The sequence below is a fragment of the Cydia splendana genome, chromosome 10 (genome assembly GCF_910591565.1).
Source record: "Cydia splendana chromosome 10, ilCydSple1.2, whole genome shotgun sequence".
In the NCBI taxonomy this organism is placed as follows: Eukaryota; Metazoa; Arthropoda; class Insecta; order Lepidoptera; family Tortricidae; genus Cydia; species Cydia splendana.
The window spans coordinates 20699975-20717022 of record NC_085969.1 but is presented as its reverse complement, the minus strand read 5'-3'; the positions used below and the strand labels follow the sequence as shown (position 1 = coordinate 20717022).

The following is a 17048-nucleotide window of genomic DNA, read 5'->3' as shown; positions in this document are numbered from 1 at the left end:
ACCGTAGGAAAATTCCTGTCTTATCAATAATTGCTCTGATGATTTAAAGGATAACAACTTGTGAAATAGAAGATATTGATTGAAATAATGTTGAAATAGGTATTTATACTATGTACCTACTTATTTATGATTCAATATTTGAGAATTTTGAGATGATTTATATGGCGTTAGATAGATAGATAGATAGATATAATACTCATTATTACCTCAGTAAAAAGATACAAAAGAAAAGAACAATTGATTAAATGTAGAGGCAGACAACAGGCGGTCTTATCGCTAAGGAGCAATCTCTTCCAGACAACCTTCATTTAATAGTAAATTAAATTAATATTTATTTATTAATTTCGTTTAGTAGTACCACTGTATATATATTGTATGTAAATAAAAAAAAACCGGGCAAGTGCGAGTCGGACTCGCGCACGAAGGGTTCCGTACCATAATGCAAAAAACGGCAAGAAAAAAAAAACCGGGCAAGTGCGAGTCGGACTCGCGCACGAAGGGTTCCGTACCATAATGCAAAAAAAAAAAAAAACAAAAAAAAGCAAAAAAAAACGGTCACCCATCCAAGTACTGACCACTCCCGACGTTGCTTAACTTTGGTCAAAAATCACGTTTGTTGTATGGGAGCCCCATTTAAATCTTTATTTTATTCTGTTTTTAGTATTTGTTGTTATAGCGGCAACAGAAATACATCATCTGTGAAAATTTCAACTGTCTAGCTATCACGGTTCGTGAGATACAGCCTGGTGACAGACGGACGGACGGACGGACGGACGGACGGACGGACGGACAGCGAAGTCTTAGTAATAGGGTCCCGTTTTACCCTTTGGGTACGGAACCCTAAAAAATAGAAATATTTAATTTTATTTAGTTATTGGGCGTTATTTAATATTTACTAATCAGGGGCCTATTTCACCACGCCGATAATTGACACCTGACAAGTTGTCAGTGTCAACTGACAATTTCCTGTACATCTGGGTCGCTAATTAACGACGGCACCTTAGCATCTCCTTATTGTTCTTATACATCTCTACGTAAACGCCTCTCGTATTTAATATGATTTAAAGTCCGAATTTATTTAAGATCACAATAACACATATTTATAAACTATTATTAAAATTAAGTATAATAAATTAAAACTAATAAAATAAATAGATAAAACTTACCCACCTTATGTAGGTTCCCCAGATCTGATTTAAAGTTATGTATTATAATTTATATAAAATCAAAACATACATACATACAGTCATACATACCTACCAAATTTTTATATAGAAATATCCGCACGTGCTTTATCAACAATGTTATTTATCTAAATTATATGTAAACACTTTGTTTTTGTTCCAGTGTATTAAGGCGTATTTTACCGTAACAAGTAGGTAACTAGGGCGAGTATCAAATTATTGGCGATTTGCTAATTAAGTGATTAAGATATTTTTTACAATAATCGATAGGATAATATTTATTATTATATTATGCGACTATATACGTAATAAGGTCGTCAGTAATTTGGTAATGATAAATAATAATGAATGTTGCAATTATAGTAGGTTATATTGATAAATTTGAATTCAATATATTCTTTAATCAAGGATTAGGCCTGCCAACAAGCACATTTTTGACCGAAGCGAAGCGAAGGTCTACGTTTTGACTCGGGCATTTTGCTTTCGTATGTCCGGATGTTCTCCTCTACAGGTCGCAATTCTTAACCGATTCTCGTGAAATTTTGTGACCGAATTTTATGACTAAATAAAATTTTTTTGTCAATCCGGTTTTTGGAAATTTTTAAAAATGGCGGAGTCGTGATACCTGGCCCCTAAACAAATAGTCGTATCGATATCATAAGAGTTTTTTCTTTTTGAGACATGTTTACAGAGCTAATAGCAAAAAATGCAGAAAAAAAATATCGCTGGTTTAGGCGGTATTTAGATATTTCGTTTTGTATTTCCGGATGTTCTCCTCTACAGGTCGCAATTCTTAACCGATTCTCATGAAATTTTGTGACCACATTCTATGACTAAATAAAATTTTTTTGTCAATCCAGTTTTTGGAAATTTTTAAAAATGGCCGGAGTCGTGATACCTGGCGCCTAAACAAATAGTCGTATCGATATCATAAGAGATTTTTTCTTTTTGAGACATGTTTACAGAGTTAATAGCAAAAAATGCAGAAAAAAATTATCGATGGTTTAGGCGGTATTTAGATATTTAGTTTTGTATTTCCGGATGTTCTCCTCTACAGGTCGCAATTGTTAACCGATTCTCATGAAATTTTGTGTCCAGATTCTATGACTAAATAAAATTTTTTTGTCAATCCGGTTTTTGGAAATTTTTAAAAATGGCGGAGTCGTGATACCTGTCGCCTAAACAAATAGTCGTATCGATATCATAAGAGTTTTTTCTTTTTGATATATGTTTATAGATTAAATGGCCAAAAATTCAGAAAATTTGTATCGCTGGTTTCGGCGGTATTTAGATATTTAGTTTTTACTTGAGAATGAGTAGCTAAATTTCGTCAGCTTTAGTAAGAACTGTCATGGCGCATTTTGCATACGTTCGCTTTTTTGTTTGCATAGGGAGGTCCCTGGTTCCATCCCCAGTAATTGTATGCTGCTACATAACTTTTTGTATTTTTTTATACTTAAATTTCGTATCAATTGTTGTTTTTTATTTTTTTATTAAAAAAAAAAAAAAATCGTATTTTTTATTTATCAAGCGCGGGCTAAGCGCATTCGTTTATTATTTGCAAGAGATGATGGCTTTTTGCGCATAAAGAAAATTTGATTCTTGAATATACGGCGCCATACCTTTGGCCTATGCTCGTCTAGGTGGCGACACCATTTTATATTTAACAATTTTTACTCATATCAGTAAAAGAACATGGGTCAAAATGATATGGCGTTCTAAAAATAAGAAAAATCATTTATCCATACATATATACATTTATTGATTTTTTTTTTCATTTTCATTTTAATCCTGTATCGAAAGATGGCAGTAAATTTACTGTGACTACAAAATTTAGTATGACAATAACCCTCTACTACATATAGGGACCGTACGCGTTGGAGGGTCTGCCATCTTGTGGCCTGAATCGGAAACATGTACATTGCCAAAACAAGTTCTACCATCTACCGTTCTTGTAGGTACGTTTCCTTGTGCATAGTAGGTTCTGCCATCTCGTGGGCTACATCGGAATCATAAACTACTCATCTACGCTTCGCGCCAAAGATCTGACGACTCCTGTGCTGCCCCCTATAGTTCATGCACGTCCCCTATACACTTTATTCTCTTTACATTAGATATTTAAATTCTTACTCGAGAATAAGTAACCAAATTTCGTCAGCTCATCTAAATGCTATCATAGCGCAGTTGGAAAGACGCTTACAAGCAAGGATATGGGATAGGTACCAGCGGGCTCAGCACGGTTCCATTTTTATCGACTATCACTATGCGCGTCCCTTTCGCACTTACATACTTGTTAGAACGTGACAGGCATGGTGACAAGGGATAAAAACGCGACCGTGCTAAGCCGCCTGGTTCGATCCCCAGTAAATGCAAATTTTTTTATTTATTTTTTGCACTTAAACATCGTATTGCTGATTGATCAAGCGAGCGCGAAGCGCGAGGTAAGCGTATTCGTTTGAGTTTTTGTTTGAACATTTTTTTAGCGGTTTTAGTTCAAGGGCATGGCTGTTCCAGGAGTCAATTTCCACTTACGTTTATAGCATGGGCGGTCACCATCCATAAATCGCAGGGGTTAACATTGCCTAGGGTAGTGGTCGACCTTGGGCTCAGGGAACTAGCTGTAGGTTGCTCGTACGTTGCGCTTTCCCGGGCTCAACGGGCTCAGTCTAACTAACAATAATGTTAGTTAGACTTTGAGCCTTTTAATTTGGATCGCTAAAATGGCCCATAATTTCCGCAAATCATTTTTTCTTCGAGGCAATTACTCCGTTCTCATTTTTTCCCAGTGGAATTTCTTCGCTTTATTTAATTTTTCGTGTACATTTTTTCATAAACTAAACTTTCCTTTTCTCAATTTATTCCCTTTTCTTTTTAATCCTAGTAGTTAAAATAACCAGTATTTTTTTCACTAACTAAATATTCTCTATCTCCATATTTTCTCTTTTTTAGGGTTCCGTACCTCAAAAGGAAAAAACGGAACCCTTATAGGATCACTCGTGCGTCTGTCTGTCTGTCTGTCTGTCTGTCTGTCCGTCTGTCACAGCCGATTTTCTCCGGAACTACTGGACCAATCAAGTTGAAATTTGGTACACATATGTAAGTTTGTGACCCGAATACGGACATGTAACGTAAACAAATGAATTTTAAACATGGCCACTTTTGGGGGGTAAATGAAAAAATGAAAAAAAAAAATTTTCAAACTATATCATGTTACATATCAAATGAAAGAGCTTATTGTAAGGATTTCAAATATTTTTTTTATAATTTTCGAATCAACAGTTTAGAAGTTATTCAAGAAAATAGGCAAAAAATGACCATTCCCCCCCTTATCTCCGAAACTACTAGGTCTAAAATTTTGAAAAAATAATACATAAAATAGGTCTATACCTATAGATGACAGGAAAACCTATTAGAAATGTACAGTCAAGCGTGAGTCGGACTTAATTACAGTTTTTAATCCGACCCCTACGGATTTTTTAAAGAGATTTCACTCACGTTTCACATAAAAAATACATTCTTAACAGTGCCGGATTACTTAGAGTAGTAGTTTTCTTAGAGTAATTGGTGATAATTTTCTGATAAGATAATCATTTTAAATATTTAACGGTCTTACCTACTTACGAGTTACGAGTAATTGTAAGGTCAAATTAAAAATAATGTTTAAAAAAAATGTTAAATTGAGAGCTAGCTTAAAGTTTTTTGTACTCGTCGACTTTAATGGTTGAATTAATAAAGACTTTGTAACCAATAAGCAAAACAAGCACGTGCTTAGAGCACCACGTTCAGGGAGGGCACCAAAATGCCAGGTTGAAAAAGGTGAACAAATTTTAAAATTAGGGACAGACACATCGTTTTTACCACACGATTTTTTTAGCTGTCCAAAAGCTAATTTGCAAAACTAATGGCGCGTAATTCTTTGGGAAACAATCGGTAGCAGTAGAAGAGTCGTGATTACATGCATAGATTCGATTTCAACCCACTCTTTTGCGGTTCGGCGTTAGGTCTTATGCGAGGCCTTCTGCCTTACGGCAAAGTTGATCTTCTGCCTTAATAACACTTGGGCGTGGATCCAAATCCAAGCTTTCCTCTTTCGCAGCTGGGCCTACTGCCTTTCTCACACTTCGCCAATTCAACTCCAAGCTCTCTGCTTTCTTGCATATTTTATGCATGAAAACAACCTCGCTGAGACCCTTAAATATCGAGCCCTATGTGAAGCTAGGCTGATAGAAAACTGTCCCATCCCTTCTCTGTATGAAATCCTGGATTCGCGCCTGTTTGGGACTAAAATTAAAATTGCGTTTTTATATCGAAAAAATTTCCTTAATAATTTATATAATAAATTGGGAAATTTGGGAACGACATTATTAATTTTATTAGAAAATATTGAATTGTTATTTGTTACACAGATGTCAACAAAAGATCACTAATTATTGTCGATAAAAACTTTTAAGTGCCGCGTATTTTATAACTAGCTTACGCCCGCGACTTCGTCTGCGTGGAATTAGTTTCGGCGTTAGAGTAAGTATAGTGCCTGAATAAAATCGAATGGCAATTTTTGAGCATAATCGGCAGTTTAAGCCTGCATTTATAATATTGGTATTGGTATGGAAGTATGGATATATGGACGGAATAAGCTTTTTCTAAAATAAGGTAGAAATACGCCGTTTCGAGTATTATTGGAACAAAATGCAGCACGTGTAAGTTCATTGCTCGAATTAACACGTGCTTTGGAGTTTTGCCCAAAATCTAAAGGAACGTATATTGTTCTGACTATACAAATAAACGAAAGGTTTACCAATTTCCTACTTTATTACAATGCGTTTGGGGTTCAAATTGGCAAGGGATACTTGACGGATGAAAACACGATGGCAGAAAGGTTGAACCAACAATACCCGACTAGGAAATTCTGGTCCTTTTAGCACGTTTTTTTCAATTTCTATCTAATGTGTCTTGAGTCTCACATTTTGCTTTAATGAGAGAGTGAGAGGTAATGACATTGGACAAAAAAATTGGTCAGGTGGAATACCACCCTTTGTTACTTAAAAGCGTGAAAACTTGGCATTAAAATTCTACCTAATCCTACACAAAAATTCTAAAGTAAAAACATTTTTTTGATTACAACGCCATCTGTTGTAGTAGTTTGAAATCGCTTACCTCTGTCAGTCTGTAAAAGAAAATACTTGCGACTTCAGATGCTTTATCTGTTACCACCACCGTCTCACAGATGGCGTCACGATGGCGAAAAACAATGTTGGCACAGAATAAATAATAGTACTAGCTGGTACTAGGTATAGAAGACTCGCTCTCTAACAAAACGCGTCTGTTACGATCAGGGCAGGTATGGCCGCTAGGTGGCGACAGCGCCACGCGCGGCATATGGCTAGCCACCAAAATTGGTGTGGAACGGATGTACCTACCTACTTTTAGCTACCTGTAGCAAAGCGACGAAATCGCGGAGTGAGCCACGCCAGATGTTGGCAACAAAATTAAATACATAATGATCGATCTCAAAATCGTGACAAAAAAGATTACAATATGCGTATGGTTCCTCAAAATATATGAACATAGTTAAATATGTAGGTAAGTACAATATAACCTAATGATATAATCATTTCTAAGGATAGGCATAAGTTCATAATAAGTACATATATTCAGCCAAATTCAGTATAGGTATAATATATTAACCATCAGTGGCTTATTATATTTATCTTTTTCTTCAATGCCATAATAAAAAATTGCCAAAAGTGTTCAAAGAACTAGGTATCTTTTTTTTGGTAAGCTGTGAAAACCCAAAGCTCTTCATTTTGATACCCCACTCGAGGTTTGCAGGATTTTTTCTTCTAAACGTCGCGCATTACTGTGTATTACGTCCGCCATAATGTTATTGTTATGACGCCGTTCAGAAGTAATGGTGGAATAAAGAAACTCACATACTTACAAACATGAACCCTGAAAACAATACACTCCTTTTTTGGGCAGTCGTGTAAAAAAATCTATAGGATTATCACGAAACATCCTGACATCCATACTTTAATATTAATATTATAAAGGCGAAAGTGTGTCTGTCTGTTACCTCTTCATGCTTAAGCCGCTGAACCGATTTAGTTGAAATTTGGTATAGAGATAGTTTGAGTCCCGGGGAAGGACATAGGATAGTTTTTATGTCGGAAATAATCCCTGAAGAGAGTGCAAAGGGGGTGGAATTGAAAGAGTTAATGCATTGCCTAATAATTGAAGTAAGCAATGCGCGAATTGAATGATTGCTCTTAGCATTATCCAGGCGCTATACCTACTTTAGCTGCTGTCACTAATTCCACGCAGACGAAGTCGCGGGAAAAAGCTAGTAAGAAACAATGTTTGTCCAAGCTGCAACGGAGACCTTCGCTTTAGCGCGGTCCTTCGCTCCAAGCTGTCAACGGACAAATATCAGCGAAACAATTGAAATATTAAAGGTTCTAAAAAATAACGTGCTTAGGATGTCCGTTCGCTTGACATACAAAATCCCAAAAGAGAAACAAGGGTCCAAGCGTCAACGGTGGCACTTCAAAAAAACATGAAAAACTCAGCACTTCCTAACGCATGGGCGATAACAGACGTTTTGTTATCCCTTTATGGACGACATTTTATTCTACGGCTGAAAACATGGACTCAATCGTACGGAACTAGAAAAGGCAATTCTTCTTCTTCTTCTTTACAGTGACAATATGAGATACGGCTTTCATATTGACTGTCACTGTCTTCGAGCAACACCGGCTTCCGACACGTCGGAAGGGAGGAGCCCAAGCGATATCTTACCGTACAAATAGTTCTGCCATTTTTTGAGGGGGTAAGTGTACATAGTCGCACTTCTCACTCACTACATACAAAATCCAAAAATGACGACACAAATACCTACATAGAAAATTACACACGTCAAAGACAAATCTTGCACACCTCGATGTCTTTTAGTGTACGGATTGGTCACAACACGCTAGTTGTGTGCATGCCCAGTTGGGCATGTGCTTTGGCAGAGAGGATATAGTGCAAATGCCGACTCCTTCCCGGTTTTGCTCGAAGGTCACTGTGGTAGGTACGAAACGGTACAGCTCACCCATTGGCACTTCAAGTTTTGGATGCAAAATGAATCCATGTTCGAATGTGTATAAAATTGGCATTAAGCCGACGGTCAATCGTAAAGAACTAAATCCTATCCATTTGGACAACTGCTATCAGATGCAACACTTCACTGCAAAAACACCCTTATCCAGTAATAATAAGGCTCGTTTCAATACGAAAATTGTGTTAAAAAGGACTTTGCGATAGTAAACTAAGTATTTGGCAAGGTTAGACAGTAAAATTCTATGGTCATGTATTGCAGAGGTGTTTGGTATTGGCGGATTTGATTGTATATTTGGACTATGTTATTTTTATAAGCATTTAACTTTTTCTTCACACTTTTTTTTTTTTACTTCTCCGAGACCACGAGGACAACGCCGTCCTCGAAACGTCGGAGGTAAATCTTAAAACTTAAATACGCGTTTAAGTCCCGTTGTGCAGTTTCATAATTTTACTTTTTATTTGGCTATAGGCCTAAAGTTTGTTGGTCAAATTTATACGCATTTATATTTCATATTAAATCCAATTTTATACGCACCTCACTGATTGTTAAATTATCGTAACGTGATTCACCATAATTATTATTATTCTTAAGAGCCTGGCTCTTGTCGGTGGAGTAATCGCCATTCCGTTCTTCTCTCTGCCACTGTTTTGAGCTCCTGATACGTCACTAGTTGATTTTCTATTTGGCCTGGTCTAAATACGCACATCTCGGTCTTCCTCTGATACCAACATGAACCACCAACACCAACATGACAACATGTGTTCACCAACATGAGCCGATATAATTTTTTCCATGACGCTTATTCTTCAAAAACTGATGAGTAAGTTACATTTTATCCACAAGAGTGACAAAAAGTACATACCTAAAATTAGAAACATAAATACGTAATTAATGGAAATGGTCACGTGACTTTACGTAGCGTCCAATTTTTAGCGTACCTAGACCAATTTTTCTCATCGCTCGCACAAAGGACTACTGACTACTAGACTAGGTACCTACCTAAAGTAGTGAGGTGGAAATCACTTACACCATATAAAAAAATCTACCGTAAAAACAAAAAAAAACAAAGAAACTATTACCCTCCCATAGAAAATGTACCGGCCAAAATGTATGATACAGCCAAAATATTTTTTTCGCGATTTTGGGGTTGGTCCCATAGTAAAAGTTGCTCAATATAAGTTTAAAAACCACTTTATGGTGCAATCGCCGTTGGGGCATACGCTGCCGGCGCTCGATGCTGAGGTTCCTCCGGAGGCCAAGGTGACAAGTTTTACTGTCAAAGAAGTGTCAAATATAATTTCTCATATGACTAGAGGTAAGTCACCTGGGCATGATGGTCTCAGCATCGAGCATCTGCAGATGGCTGGTGCGCACATGCCGAGAGTCTTAGCCATGTTCTATTCGATGTGTATTAGTCACTCGTATTTGCCGCATGATATGTTAAAAACGATCGTTGTGCCAATAGTTAAGAACAAAACCGGTGATCTCTCTGATAAAGGAAACTATAGACCCATTTCATTGGCCACGATCATAGCAAAGGTGCTGGACGGTCTGCTTGACTGCCGTCTCGGTAAATACCTAGACTTGCACGATGCACAGTTTGGGTTCAGGCAGGGGGTGTCAACCGAGACGGCCATTCTGAGTCTAAAGCATACCGTCAAGTACTATACCGACAGAAGTACACCGGTGTACGCATGCTTCCTGGATCTCTCCAAGGCCTTTGATCTGGTGTCATATGGTATCCTGTGGGATAAGCTAGCTAGCACGAGTGTGCCACGTGAGCTCATAGGTGTTCTTAAGTATTGGTACAATAATCAGTTTAACTACGTTAAATGGAATGACTCACTGTCGGGAGCATACAGGTTGGAGTGCGGGGTGAGGCAGGGGGGGTTGACCTCCCCTAAGCTCTTCAACTTGTATGTTAACGGTCTGATCGAGGAGCTCAGCAACATGCATGTGGGTTGTCATGTAGATGGAGTTAGCGTCAATAATATTAGCTACGCGGACGACATGGTGTTGCTGAGCCCCTCGCTATGTGCTCTCAGGCAAATGCTGAAAACGTGTGAGTCATATGCGAAAAAACATGGACTTATTTACAATGCCGGTAAAAGTGAATACATGGTTTTCAGGTCACACAGGATGAATCCCAATGTGTACCACAAAATACAACTCAATGGTAAATCACTGGAAAGAGTTACACAATTTAAATACTTGGGACACATCCTGTGTGAAAATTTGAAAGATGACCTCGACATTGAAAGGGAAAGGAGGGCGCTGGCGGTGCGGAGTAACATGTTGGCCCGTAGATTTGCTCGCTGTTCGAAACAAGTCAAAATTACCCTTTTCAAGGCGTACTGTCAAGTATTTTACACGAGCAGTCTATGGGTCAACTATACTCAAAAGGCATACAACGCCCTCCGAATCCAATACAACGACGCCTTCAGGATGCTGTTGGGACTGCCCCGTTACTGCAGCGCTTCAGGGATGTTCGCCGCGGAACGAACTGATGACTTCTATGCCATCCGGCGTAAACGAATAGCGTCTCTGTTGTGTCGGGTGCGGGGCAGTCACAACAGTATACTTAAGGTCATAGCAGAGAGGGTGGATTGTACCTTCCTGAAATTTTGGGTTGACCTAATAATAAGTAAATAGTTATTTAATGTAGTAGTAGTAAGTAAATAACGTAGTCATAAGCCAAACTAACAATTGTATGGATAAAATTTATCTGAAATAAAGAATTAATAATAATAATAATAATAATCCCAAAACCTCCCTGGCAACGGGAATGTAGTTATTTTTTGGCCACCCTGTATATTGGCCGGTACTGTATGTAGTGAAAAAGTAAAAAGCTAGGAAGCAGCGGCATCGTACAATAAAGTAGAAGTGAGCGTAATCGGAACGGAACAAAAAGGGGTTGATTAGGTAGCGCACTCCTGATTAGGTAAAAAGGTCGCAGAATGAGCCGAATGGACGCCATTGCTGTTAGGGCGGCGGCACACTTGCGGTTCTAAATAAACTAACAGTTAGAATTGGCGGCATGGCGGTTTTTGGTGTCGGAGGCCAAGATCCACTTCGGGTGAATGCGCCACAGCACGAGTTGTACCTAAGGGGCACACTGATTAACAGTCCGCCGCACGGCCTGTCAGTTGTCCGGAACTGTCAAAATTTTGTTCTAACTGTCAGGTCGATACCGTTCGGCGGACTGTTAATCAGTGGGCCCTTTAGAGCCAAACTATAATTTCGTTGTACCAGAATTAGGGGTTGTGCACAAATAACGCGAGGAGTTTTCGGCTACTTTTTGACCCCCCTTGGTGATATTTGGTGAGGTTTTTGGCTACCCCTCCTCCCTCACATAACCTGACGTGTATTGTTTGAATTTTTTTCATTCGACCTCATTTTAAGATAAATAGTATTGTATATAGTAAATCTTTTTTATTTTTCTATTTTCGTTATGACTGTGATGATATATTTATTATACTTAATTACCGAGAAAAAGTATCTACTCATATGGTAGGTACTTTTTCTTAGTTTCGTTCACTGCAGAAAAATACACGTGCGGTGTCCTAATACCCCCCTCCCCAACGTGATTTGTCGTTTTTTTTTGTCGTGACCCCCCTCCCCCCTATCGAACCTCGCGTGATTTGTGTACAAGCTCTTACCTACCTCATAAAATATGGTGCCATACAGCACCCATACAACCATTTCCAGTCGCCGTTACGACGCGGTGTTGACACATCTTGTGTCGACACCGTCTGTTTCGGTCACAATTCCAGTCGCAGAGTCGTCGCCGTGTCGACACAGTTACCAGAAATGGGGAAGGGTCGACACATGACACAAAGTGACATAAAGTGTGGTCGCCGTGTGCACACATTGTTTCGGGTTTGCGACTACTTTATGCCAAAATCATTCGTTCATTCGTTCATTTTGTTCCTGTCAAATGGAAACTGTCAGATGGAAAAATACTTAAATAAAAATAAGTGACATTAATACGCCATCTCTAAAACGGATTACAAGACGTAATTATATATTGTTTGCATTTATATTACAATATGACTTAAATTATTATGGGGAATTAAACTGCTCGAGTGATTTGATAAACTAAGTGTAATATAATCAACGCGCCACCACATTGTTTTAGTTTAGCCGGAAATGAAATTGTTTACTTCTCAGTGCCTGTGTTCATAACTATATTATTTGAAGCATTTTTAGTACTTCGATGCGTATACTATACTTAAATAACAGAAATAACGCTTTACATACTACGAAACTTGTTAATTATGATGTATAAATATGGTTTAAGGCTGAGAAATATTGCAGTCACAAAGTAGTTGCAATGTTTCGACTTTGTGTCGACTCTGTGTTGACACATGACACGCGCTGTCAAAAGTAATAACAAAGTTACTGGTATGTTACTGGATTTGCAAAATGGCTCCTTGTGTTGATTTGTTTTCAGATATTCTCAAAGTGTAAAAATGCCGTGGTCAGAGATGGGCATTAATCGATTAACTGTTTATTCGACTAATTAATGGAATAAAAAAAGTTAATTCTCAAATTTTAATCGCGATTAGTTTAATCGACCTAACATAGATTGAAATTGAATTAATCTGAATATTAATCGAATAAATTATCGATTAAATCTCGATTGAAAGTTGACAGGGGGCCATTTTTGTACGTAAAAATAATAGAAATGTCTTGCATGCAGATGGTAGCAAAACACTTTGTCATAAAAGTCGAGATGGGTGTCGATATATAGGTTTTAGGGAGTGCCGATTTCGAAAATAATGACCATTTTGGAATCCGAAATGGCGGCCATGCACTGTGTCATAAAAGTCGTCATGGATGTCGTTTTATACGTTTTAGGGGGCCCCAATTTTGAAAATGATGACCATTTTGGAATCCAAAATGGCGGCCATGCACTATGCCATAAAAGTCGTCATGGGTGTCGTTTTATAGGTTTTAGGGGGCGCAGATTTCGAAAATGATAACCATTTTGGATTCCAAGATGGCGGCCATGCACTATGTCATAAAAGTCGTCATGTATGTCGTTTTATAGGTTTTAGGGGGCCCCGCTTTCGAAAATGATGACCATTTTGGAATCCAAAATGGCGGCCATGCACTATGTCATAAAAGTCGTCATGGGTGTCGTTTTATAGGTTTTGGGGGGCGCAGATTTCGAAAATGATAAAATTTAAAAATGGCGGCAATGCACTATGTCATAAAAGTCGTCATGGATATCGTTTTATAGGTTTTAGGGGGCGCAGATTTCGAAAATGATGACTATTTTGGATTCCAAGATGGCGGCCATGCACTATGTCATAAAAGTCGTCATGGATGTCGTTTTATAGGTTTTAGGGGGCGCAGATTTCGAAAATGATGACTATTTTGGATTCCACTTTTATGACAAAATACGTAGCCGCCATCTTGGATTATAAAATGATCATCGTTTTCGAATTCTGCACTCCCTAAAACCTATAAATCGACATCCGTGACGACGCAAGTTATCTTTATTTTCAGATCTAACAAATTGCTACAGAATACAAAGGACAAAAAAGAAGCGAGGAGGTAATGAAACAAGCAAAAATACAGATGATTCCTCGACGCAATTGGGTGATTCTTAAATTGTGTCCAGATTTTTTTTGTCATAAAAGTTTATATTTTTCACATATTACTCTCACAAGTTCCGTGACATTTCGACCTTGTAATTTTTTAAGTAAATGTTTTTGTTTATCTATGAGGATCGAATAGTATAATCAAGGTATGTTTATATTTGATGAATGAAATTGTAACGCAAAAAAAAAATATATTTGTGTCTTATATTCCTGCCGAAGACTTTTATTTTACCTTTTCCTTCTACACAAGTTTGGCCAAGTAATAAGAATTTAGGGCTCTCAATTTTATTTTGACTTCTACAACAGTAAAGCTACGAGGCCATGTTTGGTATCGTTTTCGTATAAATTCGCAGTACCAAATTTAGTTAAGGTATCACATTGACACCATTCCGAAGTAAAAACATATAAACTTATTAAAATACTTTCTTTTAAACTCCTCTTCACGCTTAAACTGCTGAACAGTTTTAATTTAAATTTGGTACACATATATTTTGAGTCCCGAGACAGGATATAATAAGTTATCTCAAAAATCATCCTTTAAAGGTGTGAAATGAGGTGTAGGGGGAAATTCAGAATTGACTTCTTGAAGTTAATACTGTTTAAGTTTAGGTTTGAAGTCATGTTTTTTCATCATTTTTAACTAAATCAAAGATGTAGACCATCCCAAATTTCATATAAATCGGTTCAGCGGTTATTGATTTCCCGTACAAATTTCCACGCCACTTTTCACACCTTCAAAAGATGATTTTGGTTATAAGATCTATCCTATGTCCTGTTCCGGGACGCAAACTATTTCTATACCAAATTTCAACGAAATCGGTTCAGCGGTTAAGCGTCAAGAAGAGTTTCAAAAAAACCGGCCAAGTGCGAGTCGGACTCGCGTATTAAGGGTTCCGTACATTAACTCCGACTCGCGCTTGACTGCACATTTCTAATAGGTTTTCCTGTCATCTATAGGTAAAGAACTATTTTGTGTATTCAGACGGACATACATACAGACGCACGAGTGATCCTATAAGGGTTCCGTTTTTTCCTTTTGAGGTACGGAACCCTAAAAAGATTTATTTTTATTTTGTGGAATGGTGTCAATGTGATATCTTAAATGGGTTCAGCACCCCAGATTTATACGAAAACGATACCAAACACGGCCTAGCACCTTCCCTGATATAGATATATCAAGATAAAATTGAGAGCCCTAAATAAACTTTCAAGAGCGGATATCTCAAAAACTATTCAACATATCGAAAAAATTGACGGAATAAACTTGTAACAAATTAAATTAACTTTCATTTTGTATAAGTGGCCATGTCGCTGAGATGCATAGTTTCCGAGATATAATCGAAAAACGGGAAAATGGGACCTTCAAAGCCCCCTCTCTCCCCCCCGCTCAAGGGCTACGGCCGGGGACTTTTGATATGTTCACCTCCTAACTTGTCAAACCGAGTTACGGAGTCAAAAATTGTGTTCCGAGCATTTCCCTCTACAACTTTTGGAGCATTCGTTGCCTGACCTAAGTAGCTTATTGAATTTCTTTAAAAACTTTTCTGTAAAAGGTTGACGGGTGTTGGGTGTTTATATGGTTTCGGTCGATTATTATCATTTGCATTGCCCATGATGACTTACTAGAATTACGAGCACACGAGACACTAATAGTAGTTTGACAAACCTTGGTTTTCAAGAGGTATTTTATATTGACATTTGCTGTCACAAATTTGCTGTCAGATTTAGTCGCAAACCGCACGCAAAGTGCACACAAATGTGTCGACACCTTGTTACGGAAAAGTGTAGACACGGCGACGACACTTTGTTTCGAAACAATTCTAGACACATTGTGTGGACTCTGTTACGACACATCTGACATTTAGTTACCACTTTGTGATTCTGCGACTGGAATGGTTATATGGGCAGCATCTATGTCAGCTGTCAAATTCGAGACACAATTTTCTCTTAGATTTTACACCTCTACTGGAGTCGGACCAAGCCTACTCTGCATGGCATTTGCGATGACAAAGTGTGGCATTATCATCGTTAATGTTAAATTCACAAGATATAAACTTGTCTATTTTCCCGCTCACTCTGCCCCCAACCTAAAGCCAACTCTTTTATTCGCCCAGTTAACTAAATAATGAAACTTTCGTCGGCAAACTCTTTTTGCAGCTAATTTTCCCCGCCCTGTAAAAACTTGGTTAATTTCGAGTTAACGGAGATGCTTGTAATTAATAAGGAAAGTATTTACCGAAGCAAAATTAACTGTTTCCGAGGAAGTTTTGTGCTTTATTATGTTTTTTCCGCTTTTGCCTTTGAGGCTGGTGTTTTTAACTTTTAGAACTAAATAAAGTCTGTAAAACAACTTTGCCAGTAGAAAAAGGCGCGAAATTCAAATTTTCTATGGGACTTTAAACCTTCGCGGCTACATTTGTTTTTGCCGCTTTTTTCTACTAATGGAAATAGCTTGACAGACTATAGTTATTGAGATATAGGTAAGCCAGTATGCACTGTATTTTCAGCGCGTGTCTAACTTGTTACTTAAAATATACTTACGGCAATACATTGTATAAAAGCAAAGCTAGCAAAAACACTGGCATAATTAATGTAATATCGCATGCAGTAGGGAGATTACTGGTTTTGCTCGCTTACACATTCTCTTTCATGTCGCCAAAGAGAATTTGAAATAGAGGAATAGTGTCAAAGTAAATTATGTAGTAAGTACACTAGACAGTAGGCCAAAGGTATGGTGCCATCGCTCGAAAAGATGGCACCATACCAATGACCTTATTATTTTACTTACATCCATGCACCATAACCTTTGGCCTATCCTCGAGTGGAGGGCGATACTTTTTGACATTTAACAAATTTAACACATATTATCAGTGAAATAATAAGGATCAAAGTCAAATGGCGTTCTAAAAGTTTTAATCATTTGTGTCGGAAGATGGCAGTAAATGTACTGTATATACTACTAAACGAAATTAATAACTAGCTTAAATCTAAAATAGGCCCTTGAGGCATTGTACCAAGGATGCTGGCGGCATTTCCTCCTCCTCCTTCCATTTAATTTGACAATATTCCTCTAGTCTAAATTTTCTTTGGTGTCGCTAAAATATGAGCATTAAAAATGCAAACTGCGATAATTCCCATGCACCCCCACTGCCCCCA

General features: G+C 37.8%; 1 long non-coding RNA gene across 1 annotated transcript in view; it reads left to right on the top strand.

The window, feature by feature from the left end:
* Positions 1-17048, top strand: part of LOC134794469 (uncharacterized) — a 585842-nt gene that overhangs the window by 272244 nt on the left and 296550 nt on the right. The window lies entirely within an intron of this gene.